Raw genomic sequence first — 27,077 nt, forward strand, 5'->3', positions numbered from 1 at the left:
ACAGGTGGGGCCTATCTTAAGTGAAGGGACCCTGTGTTTTTTGAAGGGGTGGTGCAGGCCTAGCCAGGATCTTTAGGGTCCCTGGCTGAGAGTGGTAGTACTACCCTGAAGGCAGGTGGGGCCTATCTTAAGTGAAGGGACCCTGCTCTTCATAAGGGGTGGTGCAGGCCATCCAGGGACCATGTAGGTCCCTGGGCGGTCTCCCAAGGCACTGCAGGGAGACCGGGGAGAGCCATGAGAGGTGGGCCTGGGTCTAGCTAACTCGGGACCCACAGGCTCTCTAAGGGTACTCCGGGAGGAGAGCGCACCTCTCGGAGGGAAGGGTACATAGGCACAGTTCTCGCAGTGGAGAACAAGGAAGGGGTCTAGGTTCCCGGGGTAGTTTCCGGGTGGAGCTACTGTCGGGGGGAATGAGCTGTAGGATGTCTGATGAGGCACCCTCAGTGTTCCTCCCTGGCACTGCCAGTGTGGTGGTGAGGCCGGTCTGAGGTCCTATCAGGGAGCCAGGCCAGTGGCCAAAGGGTGCTTTTCTGTGTGGGGAAGCACAAGTGGCTGTGCTTTCTTTAGGGAAGACAGTCATCCCGAAAGGGTGGTGGCAGCAGAATGACCTCAGCGGCAGGCTGAGGGTGAGGGTCCAGAGAGATTGCATCTTTTGGGTGCAAGGACCAAACGGAGAGAGGGTACTGGTTGGAACAAACTCTGGAAGGGAGACCAGCTAGTGACCCGGGGGATGGGATTTAGACCAATCCCAGAAGACCGCATCGGTGCTGAGGCACTGGACCCTTGTCCGGAGAAGTGGTAGGCATAGTGTTGCATGCCCAAGGGCAAAGGTGAGCATAGTTAGGCTGAGTCCATGTAGACCATGAGTGACCTAGAGGTATCTAACCTAGAGCCCGGAGGGTTCTTAGGGTAGTCTGGGATCCCTGTCATGGGTGGAGATTTCATGGATGGGAGGAGTAGGTGGTCTAAGCGGATAACTGGTCAGTAAGGGGGGTCTGGTCAGAACCCCTTATAACTATTATCGCTGACTACGGGAAGTGTACCCATGTAGAGTGGCTACTTCTTCCCTGTAGGAATCAGCTGGGCTCGGCGTGTGTTAGAAGGTGGTTCTGACACTATGGGCCGCCCGGATTTTTTTATTTTTGAGCACCTAATTGTTGAGCTTCTACTGTGGGGGAGCCTCATAAGTTGGGACTCACCCACAGTGAACTCAGGATGGAAGAGACTGCATGGGGATTTTACCGGTGTTCCCCTGGCTTGACCAGGCCACTGCGCAGCAGCTGGAGTAAGGGACACCGGGCTGGTTACATGCAGACACATGTGTACCTGCGTGTGCACACGTGTACGGGCTGCGCAGGGGAGATTCCTAGCGTGCGCAGTCCAGGAGCAGCTACAAAGTGAATGGTGTGGCAGGACTTATGCAGTGTTGGTTGGTGATATGGAATAGGCTTTATAAGCTGGAAAGAAACATGCCAGGGAAAGTCAGTGTGTTTTACTGTGTTTTCACTTCATTATTTCCCTAAGGGAATGTGGGGCCCATGGCTAAATTAACTTCCACAAGGCCTACAGTTTCCAGACATGTACTAAAGCCCATTGTATTGGAGGTGAAAAGACATATCCTGCAGAGTCCAAAGTCATATTTGTACTGCTTTTGGGTCATCCAGAACTGTCATATTTCTGTGAGCCAGCCAGGACCAGACCCAGGCTGAGGGCTGACCTCTGCTGGATGGATTGATAACCTTTCTTCCACAAGCTAGGGCCTCCTCTCCACGAAGAGAAGATGGGAGGGGATACAGGCTCATCAATTAGCAGCTGTCACGGGGTGCCAGGCACCAGGCTGCACAAGGAGGGAAGGCAGTGTGGGGGATGAGGCTTCAGACATGTGGCCAGAAACCCTGGACGACGCCATTATTGAACAAGCTCAGAGGCTGGACAAGAAGGAGGGAGCAGGGGCAGGGATGTGATGTGTTGCTGTTTGATAGGACCAACAGAGAATTCCTGCCAGCCCCCTACTCAACTTTTAAAAAGTGCTTGCACAGGAAGAGAAGGGCTCTCTGGGGTGTGCTCGGCTGAGGCTGAAGGTGCTGGAGCCTGGCGCAATGGGCAGTTGGAAGGAGAGACCCCCTGACTGCCCCCAGGACCCTATCAGCACCAGAAGAAGAGCCCAGGACTGGTGCACAGAAGCAGAGGCCTCTGCACAGGGAGAAGAAGTCCCAGAAGGAGAGCCTGGCGAGAGGCTGGCACAGGGACCCAGTGAAGACAGCACCCTGCTGAGTCAGAGACCCTGAGGGCGGAGGAGAGTGTACCCAGTGGCGGGGGCTGGTGGAGAGGAGCATGAAGCGCCCCATGGTGCCTCGCCGGGCATTTGGAAATCTGCTGTTTTGGTGCTTTGTGGCCCCCAGAGGAGAGGGGTCACCCTCACTTGTGAAAAGGTGCTGTGGGAGCCGCTGGAGAGGCCCAGTCTTCCCCCCCACAGCACGAAGAAGTCTGCCATTTTGGTGCCCAGAGGAGGGGGTCACCCTCACGTGTGAAAAGGGGTGCAGGGGGGCTGCAGGAGCCCCGCAGTCTCCCCCAGCATAAAGAAGAACAGTCCACCCCTAAGTTTCACGGGGCATCTGAAAGAATAACCCCTTCAGGACTCAGCCAGCCTTTAACACCTTCTAGGCTGGAACTTATGTTCTACAGCTGAGGGTGTACTATGAAGTGCATCACGGATTGAAGGGCTGAGTTGGGGGATGTCTGGAGAAGGGCATCCCCTGGAGGTGAAGTGGTGTAATTGCACCGAAATGCATTTACTATTGGTTATTTCTTTTTAGGTGGACTGAAAGTCACATATGTAAAGTGAAGTACCTGTGTAAGGTGATGTTAAGCTAAATGGAGTTATGTTGCTGGACCTTCCTGCTAGGGGGTCGGGCTGTATTTACGTAATGTCATGCTTTTACCTGGGATTCCTTTTAAAGTGAAGAGGCACACTGCAGGAGAAGTGTAGTTGCCAGGAGTACTTCTTTTGAAGGGACTGTAAGTCAAATGTGTAAGGAGATGTCATAAGCCAAGTGGGGTTATGTTGCCAGACAGTCCTGCTAGGGTGTCTGGCTGTATATGCGCAATTCTGTGATTTCATCTGTGATGCCCTTAGGGGCTGTAATTGCAATGCATTCAAATGATCAACCAAGGTGATGAGTACTGTCATTCTAAAGTGTGCGTAAACATGGATTCTTGCTGCTGCGCTTAGGTGAAGACCCCAGACTGCTAGCCCTTAAGATATAGAGGTGCATACTTTATGGTCAGTAGGAGATGCTCAGTCAGGGTCAGGTGTCACCAAGGCAGGTTTACCCCTTTTTAATGCTTGTTGAGGTAATGGGGTGGGTCGCCACTGGGATGGTGCCAGTGCGCAGGGCCCTCGCTCCAGGTTATGTTCAACTAACTGCATTGGGGGCAAGTTGATGTGCATACATGGGAGTGGTGGTACTAGACCCCACCCCCCCTGCGGGAGGGGTGGAGATGTTATGCAATATCACAAAGTAATTCCAACAGCTTATGTATATTTGTAAATTGGTGCATAGTATTGAGTGGTGTGTGTGTTTAATAAATGTACTCTTACTTTTATAAAGCAAAGTACAGACTGGACAATCAATTATTGAGTGTTATTTTTGTGCACCTGCAAATGGCGATTACTAGCCCACACCACCTCCCTTGAGTAAGCCTCAGACTGCTCTGCAACGCTACCCTCTGAGAGTCAGGCGCTACAATTGGGTGTTTGGTTCCCAGTGAAGGACAAATGTAGTCATGTTATTTGTGCAGGCCTCACAGATGCTGCCTCGTTTTCCAACATTGGTGTCTAGCGGCGGGAAACATAGTATCCCATTCTGGTGTGCATTTATAGCATTTGATAAGTCCAGTTTTGCCACACATTACCTATGCAGCAATGAGCAAATGGAAGAGCGCAAGGCTCTGAGAAAGGTTCAACGTTTTGGTTATGTGAACTAAATGTATGGGAAAGGAAAGCCCCGCGCCCATATGTGTCATGTGAAGTTATTATGGTTTAAATGTAAGCTGTATTGATATGACCGCGCTATGTTGATTATAATGTGCTAGCGGGATGGTGCTTTCCAGGAAATGATTGCATACAAATGTTCTAAGCCATTTTGTACACCTTTGAACCCTAACACTACATACACTCCACCTGCATGAGGAGGGTGTCTCCTCAAGAGATAGGGACAGCAACTGATACCTACATCACAGGTGGGGGTGTAGGGGTGGATTGACCTTCAAGGGGGACTGGAGAAGTAGGGGTGTTGGGAGGTTCCCGTGCTTTTTAAGGGCAGGGAGGGTTTCCAAAGGAGGGGCCCAGATATCCTTCCCCCACTGGAAGTTTCTTGCTAATGGCGCAGGCCAAAACCACTGGAAAGGTGGGGCAGGAGGTTTCTTTACCCCGTGTAGTAGCGCCCCAGGGGTTCCCATGGTGGGGGACTCCAAGAAACTTTTCCCACTGTGGGAGGAGGGTGTGGTAGAGTTGAGTGTCCGGCAGGTCCCCCAGGTTAACTGGTGGGGAGGTGAGCAACCCAGGGGTGGCCCCTGGTAGTGGGTGGCCCCCAAGGAGGGGAGTTCTTGAGTGATGGTGTGTAGTGGTTGCCCCTAGGTACCCTAGGTGGGCTAGGTAACTGACCCAGTGGAAATCTGAGTGGGGGCGATGAGCTCCCTAATTTCCAGGGGAAGGGTTAGTGGTGGACCCTGAGGTGTCGGGGTCGGGTGGCCGGTGACCAGTCCGGTAGGTCCGGTGGGACTTGAAGACCAGGAGCTGGTGGAGGGAACCTGAAGTGGTGGCTGGGGCGAGGCCTAGCCGGTAACCAGTCAGGTAGGTCCTGTGGGACTTGGACTCAAGGACCAAGAGCATGGGGGTGTTCCCCCAGCTGGAGGCAGGAGGTGGACTTCTGTCAGGCAGTACCACCCTGGACACAGGTTGGGCCTATCTTAAGTGAAGGGATCCTGTGTTTCACGAAGGGGTGATGCAGGCCTAGCCAGGATCTTTAGGGTCCCTGGCTGAGAGTGGTAGTACCACCCTGAACACAGGTGGGGCCTATCTTAAGTGAAGGGACCCTGTGTTTTTTGAAGGGGTGGTGCAGGCCTAGCCAGGATCTTTAGGGTCCCTGGCTGAGAGTGGTAGTACTACCCTGAAGGCAGGTGGGGCCTATCTTAAGTGAAGGGACCCTGCTCTTCATAAGGGGTGGTGCAGGCCATCCAGGGACCATGTAGGTCCCTGGGCGGTCTCCCAAGGCACTGCAGGGAGACCGGGGAGAGCCATGAGAGGTGGGCCTGGGTCTAGCTAACTCGGGACCCACAGGCTCTCTAAGGGTACTCCGGGAGGAGAGCGCACCTCTCGGAGGGAAGGGTACATAGGCACAGTTCTCGCAGTGGAGAACAAGGAAGGGGTCTAGGTTCCCGGGGTAGTTTCCGGGTGGAGCTACTGACGGGGGGAATGAGCTGTAGGATGTCTGATGAGGCACCCTCAGTGTTCCTCCCTGGCACTGCCAGTGTGGTGGTGAGGCCGGTCTGAGGTCCTATCAGGGAGCCAGGCCAGTGGCCAAAGGGTGCTTTTCTGTGTGGGGAAGCACAAGTGGCTGTGCTTTCTTTAGGGAAGACAGTCATCCCGAAAGGGTGGTGGCAGCAGAATGACCTCAGCGGCAGGCTGAGGGTGAGGGTCCAGAGAGATTGCATCTTTTGGGTGCAAGGACCAAACGGAGAGAGGGTACTGGTTGGAACAAACTCTGGAAGGGAGACCAGCTAGTGACCCGGGGGATGGGATTTAGACCAATCCCAGAAGACCGCATCGGTGCTGAGGCACTGGACCCTTGTCCGGAGAAGTGGTAGGCATAGTGTTGCATGCCCAAGGGCAAAGGTGAGCATAGTTAGGCTGAGTCCATGTAGACCATGAGTGACCTAGAGGTATCTAACCTAGAGCCCGGAGGGTTCTTAGGGTAGTCTGGGATCCCTGTCATGGGTGGAGATTTCATGGATGGGAGGAGTAGGTGGTCTAAGCGGATAACTGGTCAGTAAGGGGGGTCTGGTCAGAACCCCTTATAACTATTATCGCTGACTACGGGAAGTGTACCCATGTAGAGTGGCTACTTCTTCCCTGTAGGAATCAGCTGGGCTCGGCGTGTGTTAGAAGGTGGTTCTGACACTATGGGCCGCCCGGATTTTTTTATTTTTGAGCACCTAATTGTTGAGCTTCTACTGTGGGGGAGCCTCATAAGTTGGGACTCACCCACAGTGAACTCAGGATGTAAGAGACTGCATGGGGATTTTACCGGTGTTCCCCTGGCTTGACCAGGCCACTGCGCAGCAGCTGGAGTAAGGGACACCGGGCTGGTTACATGCAGACACATGTGTACCTGCGTGTGCACACGTGTACGGGCTGCGCAGGGGAGATTCCTAGCGTGCGCAGTCCAGGAGCAGCTACAAAGTGAATGGTGTGGCAGGACTTATGCAGTGTTGGTTGGTGATATGGAATAGGCTTTATAAGCTGGAAAGAAACATGCCAGGGAAAGTCAGTGTGTTTTACTGTGTTTTCACTTCATTATTTCCCTAAGGGAATGTGGGGCCCATGGCTAAATTAACTTCCACAAGGCCTACAGTTTCCAGACATGTACTAAAGCCCATTGTATTGGAGGTGAAAAGACATATCCTGCAGAGTCCAAAGTCATATTTGTACTGCTTTTGGGTCATCCAGAACTGTCATATTTCTGTGAGCCAGCCAGGACCAGACCCAGGCTGAGGGCTGACCTCTGCTGGATGGATTGATAACCTTTCTTCCACAAGCTAGGGCCTCCTCTCCACGAAGAGAAGATGGGAGGGGATACAGGCTCATCAATTAGCAGCTGTCACGGGGTGCCAGGCACCAGGCTGCACAAGGAGGGAAGGCAGTGTGGGGGATGAGGCTTCAGACATGTGGCCAGAAACCCTGGACGACGCCATTATTGAACAAGCTCAGAGGCTGGACAAGAAGGAGGGAGCAGGGGCAGGGATGTGATGTGTTGCTGTTTGATAGGACCAACAGAGAATTCCTGCCAGCCCCCTACTCAACTTTTAAAAAGTGCTTGCACAGGAAGAGAAGGGCTCTCTGGGGTGTGCTCGGCTGAGGCTGAAGGTGCTGGAGCCTGGCGCAATGGGCAGTTGGAAGGAGAGACCCCCTGACTGCCCCCAGGACCCTATCAGCACCAGAAGAAGAGCCCAGGACTGGTGCACAGAAGCAGAGGCCTCTGCACAGGGAGAAGAAGTCCCAGAAGGAGAGCCTGGCGAGAGGCTGGCACAGGGACCCAGTGAAGACAGCACCCTGCTGAGTCAGAGACCCTGAGGGCGGAGGAGAGTGTACCCAGTGGCGGGGGCTGGTGGAGAGGAGCATGAAGCGCCCCATGGTGCCTCGCCGGGCATTTGGAAATCTGCTGTTTTGGTGCTTTGTGGCCCCCAGAGGAGAGGGGTCACCCTCACTTGTGAAAAGGTGCTGTGGGAGCCGCTGGAGAGGCCCAGTCTTCCCCCCCACAGCACGAAGAAGTCTGCCATTTTGGTGCCCAGAGGAGGGGGTCACCCTCACGTGTGAAAAGGGGTGCAGGGGGGCTGCAGGAGCCCCGCAGTCTCCCCCAGCATAAAGAAGAACAGTCCACCCCTAAGTTTCACGGGGCATCTGAAAGAATAACCCCTTCAAGACTCAGCCAGCCTTTAACACCTTCTAGGCTGGAACTTATGTTCTACAGCTGAGGGTGTACTATGAAGTGCATCACGGATTGAAGGGCTGAGTTGGGGGATGTCTGGAGAAGGGCATCCCCTGGAGGTGAAGTGGTGTAATTGCACCGAAATGCATTTACTATTGGTTATTTCTTTTTAGGTGGACTGAAAGTCACATATGTAAAGTGAAGTACCTGTGTAAGGTGATGTTAAGCTAAATGGAGTTATGTTGCTGGACCTTCCTGCTAGGGGGTCGGGCTGTATTTACGTAATGTCATGCTTTTACCTGGGATTCCTTTTAAAGTGAAGAGGCACACTGCAGGAGAAGTGTAGTTGCCAGGAGTACTTCTTTTGAAGGGACTGTAAGTCAAATGTGTAAGGAGATGTCATAAGCCAAGTGGGGTTATGTTGCCAGACAGTCCTGCTAGGGTGTCTGGCTGTATATGCGCAATTCTGTGATTTCATCTGTGATGCCCTTAGGGGCTGTAATTGCAATGCATTCAAATGATCAACCAAGGTGATGAGTACTGTCATTCTAAAGTGTGCGTAAACATGGATTCTTGCTGCTGCGCTTAGGTGAAGACCCCAGACTGCTAGCCCTTAAGATATAGAGGTGCATAATTTATGGTCAGTAGGAGATGCTCAGTCAGGGTCAGGTGTCACCAAGGCAGGTTTACCCCTTTTTAATGCTTGTTGAGGTAATGGGGTGGGTCGCCACTGGGATGGTGCCAGTGCGCAGGGCCCTCGCTCCAGGTTATGTTCAACTAACTGCATTGGGGGCAAGTTGATGTGCATACATGGGAGTGGTGGTACTAGACCCCACCCCCCCTGCGGGAGGGGTGGAGATGTTATGCAATATCACAAAGTAATTCCAACAGCTTATGTATATTTGTAAATTGGTGCATAGTATTGAGTGGTGTGTGTGTTTAATAAATGTACTCTTACTTTTATAAAGCAAAGTACAGACTGGACAATCAATTATTGAGTGTTATTTTTGTGCACCTGCAAATGGCGATTACTAGCCCACACCACCTCCCTTGAGTAAGCCTCAGACTGCTCTGCAACGCTACCCTCTGAGAGTCAGGCGCTACAATTGGGTGTTTGGTTCCCAGTGAAGGACAAATGTAGTCATGTTATTTGTGCAGGCCTCACAGATGCTGCCTCGTTTTCCAACAAAGAAGATTATCGCTTTCTGGCTCAGTGTTTGTTCCAATCAAACGGGCATCGCTGAAAGGCAGAAAACGAGGCACGGTCTCAGTCTCAGAATCAGGAAGTCCTTTTTGGACCCACCGGTCGTACGGCAGAGGCAACGGGGCCCTCTTACAATGTACATCGTGAATCCAGTTCTTTTTACCGTGGCACTCGTACCGCAGAACGGGTAGATAATAACACCAGGTAAGGTCCTGTCCAGCGGGGCTGCTCGTTCTTGGTTCGCTGAAAATTCTTCACGAGCACCCACGCGCCAGGTTCAATGGTGTGCCCTGGATCTTCAGAAACCTGTGGCAAAGTATCATGACCCTGTTGATGCAGAACACGCAATTTAGACGTCAATTCGGACAGGTAGCCAAGCAATACAGGGTGTTCTATCTCACTAAATTTTGTCGGCCGCGGCACTCCCCAAATATTTGCCGGGCGACCAAACACAAACTCATAAGGACTCAGACCCATTCGCGAATGCACAGTCATTCTTGTGGACAGAAGGGCTAACAGCAAAGCATCAGGCCATTGTAGACCAGACCTCGCTTGAATTTTGGCCAATTTCAATTTTAACGTGCCATTGTAGCACTCAACCAGACCAGCTGACTGGGGATGATTGGCAGCGTGGAACTTCTGCCGGATTCCTAACCCATCACACACTCTCTTCATCACTTGACCCACAAATTCACTCCCATTGTCACTCCAGACCATTCTCGGCAACCCATACCTAGGGAAAAATTTCTTAATAAGGGCTTTAGCTGTGGACAAGGCAGTATTGTCCTTCAAAGGGTAGGCTTCCACCCATCTAGAAAAAGAGCAAACAACCACTAAGACATAATTCAGGTTGTTGCACCTCTCCATGTGGATGAAATCTAGCTGCAAAGCCTTAAACGGATACGTGGGAGGAGAAAAATGACCAGCTGGAGTTGGAGTTCCCTTTCAGGATTGTACCTCAAACAAACCATACAGTTTTTGACCAAATTCTCTGCACACTTAGGAATTCCAGCATTTTGCCATACTGGGGCCAACAACTTACAAATCCCTTTCACACTGATATGGGCCATTCCATGTGCCATTGTAACCACTGGAAGTACATACGCATCAGGCAACAACCATCGCTGATGCTCTGACAACTCAACCCAACAACCATTCGAGTCCAATTTACCCTTGCTTCCTCTCCATTCATTCAACTCTTTCTCTGTAGCTTCAGCTTGGATGGATTTCACACTCTCAATCGTATCTTCACACATACTTCTATCTGGAACCGATCCTGCCGAACCCGCAACATACATTCGACTCATCACATCTCTCGCAGTCTCTTTCACGACTTCATCTGCAAACGCATTACCACGACCAACATCATCCGTGACTTTCTTATGCGCACTGCATTTCACGATCGCAACTTGCAACGGTAGAGTAAGAGATTCAAGAAGTTCATTCACCAATTGACCATGTTGGATCTTGGTCCCATGTGAAGTCAGAAACCCACTTTCTCTCCACAATTGTCCAAAGCTAAGAGCAACACTGAACACATACTGGCTGTCAGTGTACACAGTCACTCTTTTCCCTTTCGACAACACACACGCTCTTGTCAATGCAATCAACTCTGCCGCTTGTGCTGAATTATGTGGGATACGAGCAGCTTCAACAATCGTATGCAAAGTCGTAACCGCATATGCCGCAGTCGTATCACCATTCGGAAGCTTGAAGCACGAACCATCAACCCATAAAGTACCATCACATTCTGCAAGAGGAGTGTCCCTAAGGTCTATCCTCCCTTTCGTTTCTTCCTCAGTCCTAAGAAAACAATCATGCTGTTCGGTATCATCTGTCTCAGTTGAGATCGGCAACAACGTGGCTGGGTTCAACGTGTTGCATCTCTTTATATGGACATGACTTGCTAACAAGGTCAATTCGTAACCTGACAACCGAGCACTAGTTAAGTGCTGTGTCTTGGTACGGTTCAACAAGGTATCCACTGCATGTGGAACCATCACAGTCAGTGTATTGTCCATCACCAAACCAGCGGACTGTCTTGATTGAAACAGCCGCTGCCGCTGTAGCTCTCAAACAACTCGGCAACGCTCTGGCTACCGGATCCAAAGTCGATGAAAAATAAGCACATGGGCGTTGCTTATCGCCAAACTGTTGAGTCAAAACTGACAATGCACATCCCTCTCTCTCGTGGACATACAATTTTAAAGGTTTACTGTAATCGGGGGTACCCAACACAGGAGCCGAACACAGGACATCACGCAATTCTGAAAAACTCTTCTGACATTCGTCAGTCCAAGGAATAGTATTCGGAGTATCCTTAACAGTAAGAGCTATCAAAGGTTTTGCAAGCAACGAAAAATTAGCAATCCACTGTCTACAGTACGGTGTAATACCTAGAAATGCACGCACTTCTCTCTGTGTCGTAGGCACACTCATTTTCGCAATCGCTTGAATTCTTTCTGGGGTCAATCTTCTTCCCTCCTTCGATAAGAGGTGACCTAAGTAGGTAACTTCTTGTCGACAATACTGCAACTTCGAAAGAGAAACCTTATGATGGAAATCAGACAAGTGACGTAACAATGACAGAGTAGCCTCTCTACAAATCTCTTCATTGTCAGCGGCAACTAACAGATCATCGACATACTGAATAAGAGCAGCACCATCAGGTAAAATCAACAAATCAAGTTGCGTCTTCAAAGCTTGACTATAGATCGATGGACTCTCACAGTAGCCTTGGGGAGCGCGTTTAAGCCCGAAACTTCGGCCTCCTAAAGAGAAGCCAAAGATATCTCTACTCTCCACGGCAATCGGGATGCTGAAGAAAGCATTCTTCAAATCAATCACCGAAAACCACGTGGCTGTCGCTGGAATCAAAGTCAGTAAAGCGGTGATATCAGGCACAACAGGAAATTGCGGAACAACGATCTTATTCACCTCGCGAAGATCGATCACAAACCTATATACAGGAGGCTGTAAAGAATCTGTTTTTTTTCAGAACAGGCAAAACCGGACTATTGCACACATTACCTCTCGTTTCCTCAATCACACCTTTCTCAATCAGATCATAGATGATCGCCAAAAGTGCTCTTTCACCATCACTTGAGATACGATACTGTGGAATGCGTGGCAATCTAGCATTTGCCTTCAATGTCACAACATATGGCGGAATCTCCAAAAGACCCACATCATTAGGACCAGTAGCCCAAAGAGAATCAGGGAGAGAAGACAATTCAGCTGGAAGTCGATCTTTAGACAAATACATCTGAGAGATCACTCTCTTTCCCAATGTAAGCTGTACTCCTGAAGGAGAACAATAAAGCGTCGCATACAATCTCTTCAACAAGTCCTATCCCAACAAGTTCTCACCACAACCTGTCGTCAAAATGAGGGGTGTTTTGAATTCACAAGGTCCAACAGAAAGAGACAAAGGACTAGAAATCGGATTACTAACCGGGGCGCCAGAAAAACCTACTGAAACATTCGTTAAGCCAGACAAAGGTGTGCCAGGGAGTTTAGAGTGCATGATAGAACTCTTCGCAGCACCAGTATCCAACAGAAAAGGCTGTGACACACCTGATGCAATCACTTCAACATAAGGTCCACTCTGATCTACTGGAACTGAAACAACTCCCTCTCTTTGTCTGTGGCTGTCCTAGCAATCATTGCCTTCCATGTTCTCACCTTCAACGTAATAATCGTCCGCATAATACTGAGCCGTCCTACCAGACGCGCTATTCTGCTGATCAAAACAATTCATCGAATTCTGTGGAGGCAAGGAACGCGCAATCTGGGATATACCACGTCCTCTACCTCGCGGAGCTTGTTGAACACCTCGACCTCTCACACCAGAAGCACCATTCGTGCGCTGTAACAAAATCGGACAACTATTCTTGAAGTGACCCTCTTCTTTGCAATACGCACACTGATTAGGGCCTACAGGAAAACGCTGTTGAGAAGACTCGAACCTTTTCGGGTTTCTCTGATATTGTTGGGGTTGCTGATAATCACGCTGGGTATTGCGAGGCGGATATGCTTGCTGCAAAAGGACCTTAGTCTTCAATTCTTTAGTCTTTTTATCCGCTTTCTCTATCTCATCCTTATTTCTATTCTCATAGTACTGGGCAGTAGCCAATATCTGTGCTGACGAAGAAACAGCCCAAGCACTCTCAGAATCCTTCAACCTATTGCACAACTCGGGAAGCAAATTATGCACAAACTTGTCAACGAACAACCGTTGACCACCTTCTGTACTCATGTCTTGACCACTGTGGTCTACAAATGTCTCTTCAAATCTAGTGAAAAAGTCGGACACAGTTTCGTCTTTCTTCTGCTTGCATGCAGACAACTTGTCCCAATTGACACGCATAGCAGGCATCGAGGTCTTCATATAATCAATAATTCTACCAAGGAGGTCAGCAATCACATCCTCGGGTTTAGCACCACCTACTTGTCTTTCATCTGCAGTTCTAAGATTATTCCATGTATCACCTAATTCCTGCGCATAATCCGTATGATGAATCTTACCCCATATAGGCTGTGGAACAACATTCCCAAACAACATATCTATATCAGCCAAATTCATAATACATGAACCCGCAGTTTGAGATAGCTCCTTACAAAACCCTGCAGGATTTTTACGTGGATCAGGCAGCGTCTGCTTTAGAGCTAGGACTTCGGCACGCTTCCATGGAACATGTACCCAAACGCGCTGGAAATGTGCCAGAACAGGTGGATTAGTATTCGCATCGCCAGGTCTCCAAACGGGAGGAACCTCACGCATCGGATATTGACGTGCCTTTCTCCTAACTGAAGAATCAGGCTCAAATAATGACTTAGAAGGAAACTCACTCCTAAACGACAACAATGTTGCAACTGCTCTTTCAACATCAAGACCCACTATAGTTCCTTTCGCAAACTCGGACCGCACACAGAACAACTCAGGCGCCCTACCTCACTATCTTCCCACTGTTCACGAAGGAAAGAACACATCATATCAAATACGTATCTCTGTTTCGGTGCTTCCCATTGATGGAAAACATCCATAACACCCTCAAGATCATAGTGCGAAGGAAAGGTAACCCATTTACGCGCCAAGTGATTGAACACTGTCCGTTCATCAGGACCAGGCAATTGACTACGCAATTGCTTACGCTCTACAACAGGAGACATACCCAATGAACCCATTAGAGGAGAAAAAAGACTAGCAACCACATCAGTCATTCTCCTTCGAGCAGAAGGAGAAGGTGACAAGAGAACAGGAGACAAAGCAGAATGAGAAGGAACAGTAACAGAAGGAACAGACAACACAGGTATAGGAGTAGCAGACGAAGGAGGTAGCAAAGATGGCGGCCCTTGAGAAGGCTGCGCCGAAGCAGTAGTAGCCAGTGGAGGGAGAGCTGGCTGTTGAGGAACCACTGGAGGTAAAACAACCGGGAGTTGCGCAACTACAAGTGGCGGAGGTGCGTTAGCGCTCTGAGCATAAGGGGGTGGTGAACTTAATAGATGCGACATTAAAGGATCTTTCGCAAGATCTTTCTTTTCTTCTTGCTGTTGAGGCGGCAAAGCTGGATAACGTTTGTCTACCGCTAATTGACGTTGCCTAAACATCTGTTCGCTTTCTTGCTCTTCCTCATTATCCTTAAACTTTATAGCAGCCTGCACCATCGACATACCTCGTGCACGCTTATATCGCTTCGCTAACCTAATTTCCTTCTGTTTGGCTTCTTTTCGCCAAAGGCGGAAAGAGTCAAACATTGCCAGCCGGGCTTTCTTTTTGAAGAGTCTAACTTCTAAATTATCTAAAATCTCCGTGTCATAACTACCATATTGGGGCCATTTTAGGACACCATCCTTCCTAGTATACCTAATCCATACATCATTATACGTGATGGGGCCCACGCCGTGTTTTAAATAGAGCTCATAGGTCGGAGTTCCAATCGGAGTCCTCCAATCGGGAATCCCTATTACAACCATAACAGAATATCTTTCCAAGTCTGCTAAGACCAGGCATCTTCGCTCACTAGCCTAGCTTCAAACTTCAAGGGAATATCAAAACGATAGCCTCGTGAATACACGAGTCCCTCAGCTTTGGGGCCTGCAGGTACCAAATCAAAGCGATCCCGAAGGATACCAAAACAAACTAAGGACTGGGAGACGCTCCACTCATACTTAACTGAAATATCGATGACATCGCCAGAAGACCCGTCTATCGTCTTGCTTTACAAGTCATCAAAGGGCTCCAAGACAGGGCGACAGTCAGGGCAGCAGTCCTTTGTAGCCGTCGGAATGCGGGGAACTTCGCAGCAAAGACTTTCGGACCACAACGACATACAGGGGTCGATGAAGTGGTAGGCCTCCCTCCAGAATTTTCACACGAAGCTCCTCACGATCTTCAGGCTTGGACCAGTACCGCTGAAGTCGTCCCACATTGGGCGCCAACTGAAGAACCGGGATTTTAACCCAGCGGCGCAGGGGACACGCCCGAAGTCTTCGGGTTCACCTGTCTTAGAGTACAGAGACACGGGATTCTTCTGTTGACATCAAAGATCAAATTCATTAGCTGCAGCTAGTAACAGAGGTCCTAGAAGTACAACACGGTGTATGTTCTCAGGAGACTGCTCAACATAATAGAGCGGAGCATCGTCTTTTATGCCAAAAACCAAGTTCCTGGCTAGCATCAATTACTCACAAATTTGACCAATCAGAGGATGATATTTACAGAGGCATCACATAACGACAAACCCACTTTCAGTTATCCAACCCATCGCCAATGACAAGGCATAAATCCAGCATTCTTGCTCGAACAGGCCGGACGGGCCCACCATAAAAGACCTCAACCCAAATCAATAATTAGGCCATAAGGCCATAAAAGGAAGGAGCAGAAACAGATGAGAAGCAAGATAGAGGGGTGTGTGCGTGTGCCATAGAATCAATAATGTCCTGCTCTTTGATCTCTATCTGACCAGCTGCTTAACAAGGTACTGGCTCAACAAGTTTAGCCTCGGGCAACAGGGTCAGATGACTCAGGTCAAACAGGAGTCAACACGAATTCAAGCTAAGGTGTATGCGTCCCTAGAGGCTCGCTTGGCCACAGTCATCCTGTAGTCATTAGCCTATGTGAGGGCAACCACAAAATGGCGGTTATGCACAAAATGGAACCCAAGGGGGCAGACTACATCGTCAAATACACAGTGAATCCATCAGTGTAGCATGACTAAAACGCTTACGCATACCGCACTTGTCAGTCGCGGTTCGCTGATACCAAAACCATCATGATACGACAACCTTCATTAAATGGGTTCAGAATTCACGGAACCACACACCTTGTTATCTGGGAGGGGACTCCGGTTCACCACTAAAGCAAAATAAAAAATAATGTAAGCAACCAAAATGAGCAAAAAGAAAAATGTTTTTGACAACACAAAATATATATGTTTTTTTAAGTTACTGTGAAAAACGTTCATCAGGTCCAAAAGGACAAAGGGAAGGGAGAACAGACATGGCAGTAGAGTAACAAACAGGACAGAGCGAGGAGAGCAATGTGGAGAGAGGCAAAAGGAAAAGTGAGACACCAAAGTGGAGAAGAAATTACAAAAATACAGGAAGAGGAAATCAAGTGAAAAAGAAAGAAAAGGTAGAGGAGAGAGGATAAGAGTGCTAGATATGCAGACAGAGGGAGTGAGGGGGAAGAGATTAGGGAGAAGAAGTGATGAAAGACAGTGGAGAGATTGGCAGAAATCGTTAAAGATAGAGAGAAAGCTGGAAAGTGAATGGGGTGAAGAGGGAGGCAGAAAAGTGGCAGAGGATATGGCATAATGGCCAGAGCTGCAGACTTCAGAACTTAAGAACCAGGTTTGAGTCTCGGCGTTGGCTGAACATTCTGTGATTCTGGGAATATCACAAAATATTCCAATGCCCCAAAAAATGAGTGTATACATGTAGAGCACTTCAATACCTTTGGGTAGAGTGTGCGCTATATAAAACTACTAAAACGTGAACGGTGAAGGAAATGATGGAGAGGAGAGGAAAGCAGACGAGGGTGTCTAACATTTCCTGGCCTATGGGGAAAAAAAAAGACGGTTACTACTCATATGCACTATAATAAATTCTCTCTCTCAGTCTAGAGCTTAGTTTAGAGGTTGTTGGCGGTAGTGCTAAAAGTATATTACAATATGCCAGTGGAGTTTCCTTCATCAAAGAAATGGAATGGTAAAGGAAATTTCACCTGGGAATTCTCCTTTGGTTTAAACTCTGCCTCCAGGTACATGAGGACTTTCTATTACTGTCTGCAGCGAAACAATAAAGGGGACGCAACAATAGAACATTAAGTATAGTACAAAGAAATTCAAGGGGCAGAGGGATATGAAAGAGGCTGACAGCAGAGAGCAAGACAGGAAAAAAAGGAAAGGTGTGCAAGACAGAGAAACGAAATACAATTTCAAGGAGAGTTACAAAATGACAGGAGATATAAGGGCTTGAGAGATAAACAAATAACTGAAGAAAGAGACCACAGGGGAGTCAAAAGAGGGAGAAAGAGGGGTATTTCTAGACAGAGAGAAAGATAGGAAAAGAGAGAGGGGAAATGTTAGAGATTGAGTGAAGCACATAAGTAGAATGAGAGACACCAAGCAGAGGAAAAGAAGAACTAGGAGAGGGGCAAAAGTAATAAGGAGAACGAGATAGGTGCACACAGCAAGTAGGAAAGGAGTATAGAGACAGTGAGAATGAAAGGTCTTTGGAGTGAATTTCTGTAGCTTTTCCAGATTCAGATCAAGTCTCTACCCACAATGCCAATGACATCAAGTACAAAGGTGCATGCGATCCCCAAAGACATTGCTTGCAGAGAGGTTCCTGAGCGACAACCAAAAGAAGAAGACTTCTAGTCCCATGAGGGTGACAGAAGCCTCCAGACAGGAAGGATGCAAATGCTTCTCTGACTCATTGCCTAATATAATACAGGATATTCAGGGGTCTGTGGTGGTCGGGGGGCACAGACTAAGGGACCCATAGGTGACTAACGCATTCAGGCACCTAAAGTATAGAAATGTATAGGCCTGAAGATCAGGAGAGGAGACTGAGGGATAAAAAAGTAGCTTTCCCGTATATAAGGAGTATCGGATCTATATTATGTTAGCATGATGCATATATACGTACACTCCCTGTTTGATATATATACTTTTGCTTGGAGGAAATTCGTTTATTTCCTCCCTGTATATCTATTGCTGAAAGAGTAGGCCGAGAACCATACAGACGCCATTTTCTGAACATAGGCTCGAGCAAGGGCCGTGATCACGTGTTGATCACGTGCAGTTGTCAGGCCCCAGTTCATCTGAGTTACTGGTAGGTAACAGCTGAAGGTAGACCGTTCACTAATCAAGGTTGCATCTGGCTTTGGGGACGATAAGCGCATTCCTGGAGGTGCCGTGTCTGCCCTCCCAGGCACCAAGAACGAAAGGGAGTCACCCCTCCTGACCTCATCAGTAATAGATAGTCAAGCCTTTGTACTGGTCTGATGTGTGCCATATATGGTCCTTTCCTGGAGCTCGAGGGCCAACTGGTGTTTTCCCTTTTACAGTGACTGTATGTGTTGAACCGAAAAGTATATAACCTCATGTTTGAATACGAGCCAGCAGTCTTCTCGGCGCACCTGATGGGTGAGGTTCGGAGAGGCTCCTCTATAGAGTATTTTGTTTAATAAACGATTGAACCTTCTTTGCTGCCAACTGACTGATTATTTGGTAATGGTATTGGGACTATTGGTAGGTATAGTCCTTTAGTTTATTTTTATGGTACATCAAGACCTGTGGGTGAGTTGCAGTGGAGTAATGGTATGTCTAGTGGTGCGTCTAGTCTTAGCCAATGCTACTGACCCCATGAGTTTAGAAAGCTTAATTTATCAGAGACTTCTCCCAAAATTACTCCCGATACTAAGCAATGTTTCATCAAAGGTCATTACCCACAAATGTGGGCCACTTTTTCTAATGGTGCCCAGGCCTAATTGTGTTGCAAATCTGACCCTGCCTACAGCTGTTTTTTGATGAGCAGAACAGTGTAAATAGTTTCGGTAAGTGCATTATAGATTTGTCTACGACAGTCATGGGTTTCAGATTGTGGAGGACTAAGAATCAGGGTACCAGAGATACCAGAGGAGAGCTTCATTCAGCCGCTCCTCACCTGGGAGCCATCTTGCTTTGGTTGAGCAGCGCTGATTCACTCAGAATCCTCGTCAATGAGCCCTCATGGTCACTATACAAATGAAGTAGCTCATTCCTGATTGCATGAGCCACTGCAGCCCTACACTATCACCTTCGTCTCTGTGTCATTGCACCTCAATGAGAGTGCCTATTGTCATGTCATCTTTTTATTATTTTTGTAGTAAATACAAATCAGTATATCTGTCTATGCCTACTAATGTTGCACAAACCTAGCTAAAAGCAACAGAGCACTGAACTGCAAGGTGGAACTGGAATGGGGGTAAGAATGTGGTTGCGGACTGAGAAAGTATCAGTAGATCAATCTAGGGGAACGAGAAGAAGGTGCAGGCAGAGATGATTGGAGGGAACCTTACTCTTATGTGTGTGGAGACTTCAAGATTAATTACTTCATGCTTACAATCGATACTATTGTTCTAGGGGCCAGAATGCACCTCTTGAAGTGTGTAGAATCATGACACACCAGACTATAGCCCTATTTACCAGAAAATTGGTAATTTTGAAGCCACAGAATTACGCCTACGAATGGGTCCAGATTTCCTATGTCATGCTTTTCACAAAGATTCCCAGTAGTATACCTTGAAAGTTGCACTAGGCCATGGTTTCCAGGTTACTTTTGGGAAATTCATATCACTTTTTCAAAGGGACCTAAATCCCCTGTGCTCGACGGCTGAGAACTTTGCACAGGGGTATAGAGCCTCCTGTACAAATGCATATTTTTTCTCACTGTGAAAGCATTGTTCCCTGTGGAGAAACCCTACACACCCACCAAATCTGCAGGTGATCAGACCCCTTTGATGTCCTTGATGGAGCTATTCAAGTCCTTAGCTGGAATAAATATCCACCCATTTCTAGTGTGGTAAGGGGTCAGAGAAGAGTTTGACCCTAAACATTTGAGGGCATTCTCAACTTCCAAAGCAAATAACTCATTGGAACATCCACTTCCCACCCTGAGGGATTTACTATTGAGGACTTCCCTGCACTGGTGGAGAAATGTGCTGTAGTAAATGCATTTACGCCTACAATGAACCTCTTTGTGTAAGAAAGGTGAATTTGGTACTGAATGTATTTATTACCTGTTTGAATAATGTAAATGTCCAGTATTTGTAAAGTGCGAACAATTACCCGAGGGTGTCAAGGTGCTGGGGGCGTCAGGAAGATTAAGCGAGCTATTGCCCAGAGTCTCATGGTGCTGGACTGATCTGCCACCGGTGCCAGGGATCGAACCCTGAGCCCCTGGGGTCCAGAGTCAGTTGCCCTGGCGGCTGCGCCACACCGCTTCCCTGATATAATAGTGTCTCTGCTGTACCATGAGGGAAGTGAGATCATTTGTAACATAGATATATTACTGTTCTATTATGAGGGAACGCTTTCAAACTTCACAATAGCATTTGTTTCTGTAACCTGTTTATGTAAAATATGCTTTTCTTTCTAAGCCGATGTTGTTGAAATAAAGCAAAATAAGATTTAAAATATCACCAAGCGATGTTCTAAACATTTTGACATGTTATCCCTTCTCGTGCTTTGTAAATTAATTGCCAAATTAAATAAAAGGCTGCAGGAAAGCAAATAAAAAATGGCCAGTTAGGGAAAGAGCAGAATTCATTTTGATTATTTGCTTCCTGCGAAGCCGACTTGCCTCCTTTCTGTGTAATGTATAATTTATTAGAGAAGCTGAAATAAAATCCCCTCTATGCTGAGTCGCTGAAATTACTTGAGCTCCGTTTTAATGGAGGCTGTTAGAAGCAAAAAGGCCAGCTTTTTGTTCATGGATAAACTCCACTTAAACTACCATTTTAATCCAAAATCTAATTTGGCGTGACGGATATTGTTGGAATTAAAAGACAAGAGCGAGAACAGAGTCTGGAGGTTTCAGAACTGCTGCTGGATACCTACAAATCAAGCAGCTTATAGAAGGAGAAATGAAGCTGTAGTGCAGATCACTGGGCCATGACAGCCCCCAGCAGCAATCTGCTACCCACCAACTAAAACGCCTGCTCCAAACTGGGATCAGTGAACATATTACCTGCCATGTACCCTCAAGATGTCACCGAAGGGGCAACCCTGTACTACATGCCCACTATTAAAGGAAGATCACATAACTGAACACAACTGTAATTCATTCTTTTGCAATCTTCTAGCCGGGGTTGTAAATGCTAACAATGCACCAGGTCCAGTTGCAGTGTGGCCAAGAGAAGTCAGAGGCCCACTGCATCTCACTTAGGAATTGTTCCCCACACAGGGCAGAGACAGGGGTTCCCATATCTCTAACTTGCAGTAGGGTCCATTGCATCCATGCCATGCCTTTGCTGCTAGCCCTAAATTTCCCTTTGGCACTCGACCGCTGTACTTACTGCACTGGGGGCACCAAGTCAACAGCTGCAACAGAATCTATTTGGTCCATAGAGGTCTGGTTTACTTTCTGAAATGGACACTTATTATCCCCTTCCTAGCTCCTCAGGACCGGCCAATGAAGGGACAAACACCACCCTATGGTGACATCAGTCTTCAGAGCATGGGTTATGTACCTTGGGCATTTTATTGAACCATTATCCAGGATCATGCCCTAACAATCGATGATATGTATGTGGGGCGCACATGAGGTCCTCCAGTTGTACCTCTAGGTCTCCAGTGGTGCTGGCTTGTTCTGGGCTCTCCAACGTTCTGCTCTCATCTACTTAAAGCACTGCTCCTGTTCCCAGATGAAACAGTCACAACATGTCACATATGGGTATATGTCACTCAAAGTATACCACCGATTGTCAACAACTTAGCAGCAGCCTTTCAAGGGGCCAACTCTTTAAAGGCCATTCAGTTAACAGATTTATTTAACTGTGCGCACATCAGTCCCATAGTAGATAGTTCTTGATTCAGTATAATGCCCACTGCATTTTGTGAAGTCTGTCTGCGTAGCACTTTGCACATGACTTTTAGCCTAGTGTATCAGATGTAAAAGGCCTTCATCCCTCAATGCAATAGTGTGGAACGTATGCTGATAGGCTAAGATCCAACCCCATTTTTCCTTTAGTGTGAAAATTAGGAATTGACGTGCTTATTTCTGCAAAACCTCTCGCAAATGTGTTTATTGCATGCTCACAACTGCCACATATGTGCAAATAAGAAATGTGCAAGGATAAAAAGAACAGTAATATAGTTAAGACATGTGTTATTTTTTTAAGAAGTGTCAACTGTTGCTGCAAATGTGGGGAAAAATGCTCAACACACAGCTCAGGTTATTGTATGTGTCACTCTGTCTGATCCAGCCGCTAAGTTTTGCTTTTACCATGTTCTGCTGTTGATTTGCAGGTGCTTCTGGCAGGTAAGGTTATGCACATTAATTCCTTTATTTCAGTTCCATTAAATTATACAGTACAGTAAGAACAAAATGCTATGAAAATGAGTGTTCCTGGATTTCTGAAGGTCCATTTTGTAATCTGCTCCTCTGTTTCCAAAGTTGATGAAAACTATCATTGGAAATGCCAGTTGGTCTGGTGTTCTTTTTAAGTGCTTCATCACTGATTTGCAATTTTGTGTTTCTGATTGTGTGAATGTGATGAAAGTGAGAATTAGTTAATGGCTGGAGAGATGTCTCAATGAAAGAAACAAAGAAAAAAATTCCCTTATTTCCAGACACAAAAATTCATCAGTTGCACAGATTGGCTGTGAGGACTCCATTTCAGACAGGCATTGATGACTACTGTGAGAAACTCTAGGAGGGTTTCCAAAGAGTCAGTAAGACCTAAAACACCATCTAACAGATTTCGTCCTTTGGAAATCCTGATGGCTTCCTTTCAGGTCAATGGACCTTACCCACCTTTTTTTAATAGAGCGGGAATGAGAATACAAGTTATGCATAAAAATCATCAACTGTTAGATTCTTAATGTTCAGTCACTGATGAGAGGTTGATAACGTTTTCAAAACCTTTATTTATCCTAAAGGATTAGTATTGTTTGTCATCTTTATTCAGATTAGTTTGGTTCACAGAAATATGAAATAAAAGATTGATGAGTGACAGATGACAAGCATAAATCAATACAAAGTCTTCCATTAAGGAAAATTCTCACTAAACTAGATAAGAGCCTAATCTACCCTAAGATAGAATCCATGAAGAGTTCCCTTTTGGAAAAAAGCAAAATAAACTTCCTATAAAAGGTTGTTATGGAAACTCAACTGAGTTTTACAGTAGCAGTAACAACCTTCAAAATGTCAGTAAAGAAGGAGACGAACCACCATAACCCTTCCTTAGCACCTTCAATCCCTTTTGGGGAGCAAACAAGTTGGCATGGTAACTACTCTTGTTGCCAATACAAATTCGAATTGTGGCAGGCTGCAGCATAAATATTAAACATTGGCCCAAATGTACAACACTGTTCTGCATTCACAATTCCTGTACTTTACATAACAATGGTTCACAACTATATAATAGAGATTTTTAATGTACTTAACCACTTTTGCCAGTCAAAGAGTTCTTTTCCACTTGTAGAAGGGGGTTCTGTGGCTCATTCCAGTACACTATTAGGCAGGGTCAGCAAAGAGGCCTACTCTCCTAATTGTGAGTTACAATGACATGTATTCATGGTTTCGGATTGCAATTGTGGTCGCATACCAATTTATCAGGTACAGTCACCCAACTTGGGATGGTATTTGATTTGCAAAAAGGGACAATGTACTTCGTGGATAGCTTCACTCTGTGAACAATATCTGTATCCTCAGAGAGAGCAGACTGAGAAAACTGCATGCACCTTTAGCTATCTCTTAAAGCAATAGTGCCTTTGACTCTGCCTGTCTCTTTCTCTGCTGTCTATCATTTTCCTTCTCTGTCTATGTCTGTCTTTCTCTGCCTTCTTGTCTTTTTCAGTCTATCTGTGACACCCTTTGTGCTTGTTCGCCCTATCTCTCTCTCTGCACCTCAGTGCCACAGTAATTCCCAGTCTCAGAAGGGACAAAATAGCTTTTTGTCCACAATCAGTTCCAGCATACTTGGATGGACAAAAGTGGATTAATGTCATAATCTGCCAAAGCATCTGAAGGAAGAGAAGTGTGATTTGATTATAGCCTATCCCGAATCTGCAGGAAGAGAAGACTGTAGTCACAATTTGTCCCAGCATCTGTGTGCACATAAGTATGACACACAGTCCCAGTGTCTGCAGGCACAGTAGCCTCAGCCTTTTTTACATCGTATGGAAGAACTACATGGCATCAAATGTATGCACTATATCCTGTTTGGTAAATTGTACAGAAAAATTACAAACACAGAAACATATTTGTTGTATAAAATAATATGTTGGGCACTTTATTCACTATAGCATAACCAGAATACAAATATAGAAAACTATATATATATGTTTGGATACATTTGTTTTCATGTTTTTGTGTCTGTAGAGTTATGAAGTGCCAAACTGGAGAACAGTAGTAACTGGAAAACATCTTGAATTATAGCAGACATAGTAGTTCTGCTTCAAGTTGAAAAAGTAATGATCTAGATTTGTGCCAACTAGAGGAAGTGCTAACTCAGTTGAACCATGATTGTGCTGGAGCTGGGATTTTTGTATCTCAAGCATTGGGTATAATCATCAAAGAACTTCACCATTAGTAGTAGGGACTCTTATTAGTCGACAATGAGAGGTGATAGAGAGCTATCATTTACATCAATTACCATGGCTTCTGCTTGCCTGATGAAGGATCACTAGTTGCATTATATGATCCCTATCTCCTGGCAGGGATCTCATTGTCTTTTGTGCATCCTCCAGTGTGGCAGGTGCACAAAAGGTAGAGTGGTGTGTCAAGTAAGTGAAATGTTGATTTTGCCCCAATTGGACAGCTTTGTTTTTCAGACACGAACCCCAAACTGGTGGGTTCTGCCAGAAACAAAATGACCCAGATGACATGTTGGGAGTTTTCTCCAAGCACGCAGGGGTTATTTCTTATCATGTCTTGTTTGGGACTAGCATACTGATGTAAATTGATGTCACTTTGTAGGCTGGGCTGTCAGTCAAAGTTTTTCGATGGTGGTGCATTCCCAGGATTCAATTCTTCAAATCTGGCTTTTCGACAACTTCTTAATGAGACAGGTGATCTGAAAGATTTTACACTGGGGATCTGGCTTCACCAAACTCCAAATGATGGTCCCAACTCATGAAGAAAATCAATTTCTGAAAACTCTAACCTCAACTGTTATGGTTGGTTTGTGTTGTTTTGTACACTGTGATTTATTTTTCTGAGGGAGGCAAGTGTTTCCCACAAGTTTTTTTGGCTGCATGAATTTGTATAGGTTATTTATGATAGTTTTAAGTGTTGTTGGGTGATTTTAAATCTGTCTGGTGTAAAACAGATTATTAATGCATATCGTGTATTAGCATTCTAGGGGTTGAACAGTAAACTTTAAACTAAGGGCCCGATTCTGATGTGGTTTGGAATGCGTTCCGACCTAATCAGATCAGGAGAGTCCAACTGACCAAGTACGATGCATCCGGATGCTTCCAAATACGATTTGATTGGACTCCCATTGACTTTAATGGGAGCATTTGTTCCGACCGAATGCATCGGCTCCCATTGAAGAAAGGGGTGGCTGGGGAAAATCAGGCACCCTGTGGCAGGCAGCCCCTGGTGCCTGCCACACTGTGCATGGCTGGTAAGGGGGGACCCGTGGGTACCCCTATGGGCCTGATTGGGAAGGCTCTGGGTGCAGGGAGGGCCAAATTCTGATTCCGACTGCCGATTTGAGTCAGAAAGCAAAATTCAGAAAGGCTGTCCAAATCCAGCATCATAGTCGGTCGTTCCTAAACGCAGCTCGTAGAGATGTACGATTCTGCTCCGTACCGCTCGGTCATTCCAAATGCCGTAGGGCTGGGATTGGGATATTCCTAACGCCTAACTCGCATCGTACTCGGTCGGTCGGAAACCTTTCAGAGTCGGCCAGAAAGACACGATCCCGATCCGATTTGGAAGGAGTTAATGGCATTAGGAGGCCTTCCTAACCGCATAAGAATCAGGCCCTAAGACCTATTAATTGTCTTTGATATTTGAGAGTCTGTTGCATCCTGCTGAATTTTAGAATTACCTCCCAATTGATTTTAAAAGATGAAAAAAAAGTAACATATTTTTTTTCTATTTCAGTTGGAGGTGTTTTAGAACAGACAGGATCAACATTACCATCACATCTGTTACTTATTAATACATTTGAAGAATTACAAGTTACTAGTATGATTATTAGTGAAGCATTATTTTAAACTTGTACCTAAAATTAAATCACCTGAACAGTATCAATCGATATTGCTTCATAGTGGCCTTATAGAGGTACCAAAAGACAGTATAGCCTTGGTGACACCATTTGTGGTCAAAGTTAATAGTTTTTTTTATCATTAATAATTAATGCTTAATGGGTAGTATTAAGTCCAAAGTGGATTTATGAAGAGCTTCTATGTCAGTTCTTATAATGCAATTGATGAATAGAAAACAACATTTAAAATAGTGGTGGGTGAGATCACTAAAAGATTGCGAAAGTTTGAAAGCGCACAAGACATTAAGTAAAAAGTACCCAAATTCAGTTCCTGGTGTCCTATGTGAAAATGTAATGCAAGGACATAACTCAAGTTCAAAGGCCACCAGTGGTCTGCTTCAAGGAGAAAATGTCCCCATCAAGTCATGTTCTGCATGAACCAGCCTCTTAGTAGCAAACACTTTGTGAAATTGCATCATGAGAAATTTGTAAAATTAATTCATTTTCCAGTTGTAAAACATTCCCAGGTTTAGGATTTGACCGCTTCAGATAAAATGTCAGGACATTTGTGCCTAGTTATTTCATAGGTGGCATCACAGCATTAGCATCTATAGATATCACTTTGGTGTAGTGAAGAGGATAATGGCAAAGCAAGGTCCCATGAAACTGCAATTCTTGCTGTTTTACCTGTTATCTGACTAAATGTCATTGAGGAGCACACGCAAGTAAC

Source organism: Triturus cristatus, chromosome 7 (genome assembly GCF_964204655.1).
Source record: "Triturus cristatus chromosome 7, aTriCri1.1, whole genome shotgun sequence".
Taxonomy (NCBI): domain Eukaryota; kingdom Metazoa; phylum Chordata; class Amphibia; order Caudata; family Salamandridae; genus Triturus; species Triturus cristatus.